Genomic DNA, 1,842 nt, shown 5'->3' with positions numbered 1-1,842 from the left:
GGTCTTGGCAGCCAAAGAGGGACCCTACCGGCACCGTCCCTTGTGCCCTCAACTCAGCCCTTCGGGGAGACCACTGCCCTGCTGTGAGTTCAGCGCCCGGAATCTCCTGGGTCCTACCCCTAAACCTAAACCTAACCTGAACCGTTACCTTCCACCGAAACCTAAGCCTGCCTCGATCCCTAATCCTGCATTTCAGCCGCCTCCTGGCATGGGCCCTCACTTCAGCCCTCGAGGGAGATCACGAGACCGGAGTCGCTTCGGCCCTGGCGACGTTCCTGGACCGAACCCTAACCCTAGTTAAGGCTCTCTCCTCATGGGGACCCAATTCTAAGGTCGGACAGCATCACGAGCCTGGGGTCCAGAAGCGGTGCAGGCTGACTTGCCCAGGAACCTGGAAGCTCACCATGTCGTTTCCCAGGCCCGGCTGCAGCTCCCGAGAGGATTCCGGAGGCCTCCTCGACCAGGGGCTTATTGCCGTGTGTGGTCTTAGCAGCCAAAGAGGGACCCTGACCGGCACCGTCCCTTGTGCCCTCAACTCAGCCCTTCGGGGAGGCAACTGCCCTGCTGTGAGTTCAGCGCCTGGAACCTCCTGGGACCTAACCCTAACCCTAACCCTACCCCGAACCAGGACCCTCCACCGAAACGTAACCCTGCCTCATTCCCTTATCCTGCATTTGAGCCGCCTTCTGATATGGGCCCTCACTTCAGCCCTCGAAGGAGATCATGAAACCGGAGTCGCTTCGGCCCTTGCGTCGTCCCTGGACCGAACCCTAACCCTAGCTAAGGCTCTCTCCTCTTGGGGACCCAATTCCAAGGTCGGACAGCATCACGCGCATAGGGAACAGAAGCGGTGCAGGCTGACTCGGCAAGGAACATGGAAGCTCACCATGTCGTTTCCCAGGCCCGGCTGCAGCTCCCGAGAGGATTCCGGAGGCCTCTTCGACCAGGGGCTTATCGACGTGTGTGGTCTGGCAGCCAAAGAGGGACCCTACCGGCACCGTCCCTTGTGCCCTCTACTCAGCCCTTCGGGGAGACCACTGCCCTGCTGTGAGTTCGGCGCCCGGAACCTCCTGGGTCCTACCCCTAAGCCTAAACCTAACCTGAACCGTTACCCTCCACCGAAACCTAAGCCAGCCTCAATCCCTATTCCTGCATCTGAGCCGCCGTCTGGCATGTGCCCTCATTTCAGGCCTCGAGGGAGATCACCAGACCGGAGTCGCTTCGGCCCTGGCGACGTTCCTGGACCGAACCCTAACCCTAGATAAGGCTCTCTATGCATGGGGACCCATTTACAAGGTAGGACAGCATCACGAGCCTGGGGTCCAGAAGCGGGGCAGGCTGACTTGCCAAGGAACATGGAAGCTCACCATGTCGTTTGCCAGGCCCGGCTGCAGCTCCCGAGAGAATTCCGGAGGCCTCCTCGACCAGGGGCTTATCGACGTGTGTGGCCTTGGCAGCCAAAGAGGGATGCTGACCGGCACCGTCCTTTGTGCCCGCAACTAAGCCCTTCGGGAAGACCACTGCCCGGCTGTGGGTTCGGCGCCTGGAACCTCCTGGGACCTAACCCTAACCCTAACCCTACCCAGAAAAAGGACCCTCCACCGAAACCTAAGCCAGGCTCGATCCCTATTCCTGCATTTGAGCTGCCGTCTGGCATGGGCCCTCATTTCAGGCCTCGAAGGAGATCACCAGACCGGAGTCACTTCGGCCCTGGTGACGTCCCTGGACTGAACCCTAACCCTAGATAAGGCTCTCCCAGCAGGGGGACCCAATTCCAAGGTAGGAGAGCATCACGAGCCTGGGGGCCAGAAGCGGGGCAGGCTGACTTGCCAAGGAACCTGG

The sequence above is a fragment of the Prionailurus viverrinus genome, unplaced genomic scaffold (assembly GCF_022837055.1).
Source record: "Prionailurus viverrinus isolate Anna unplaced genomic scaffold, UM_Priviv_1.0 scaffold_59, whole genome shotgun sequence".
NCBI classification, from domain to species: domain Eukaryota; kingdom Metazoa; phylum Chordata; class Mammalia; order Carnivora; family Felidae; genus Prionailurus; species Prionailurus viverrinus.
Note: the sequence above shows the minus strand (reverse complement) of the source record.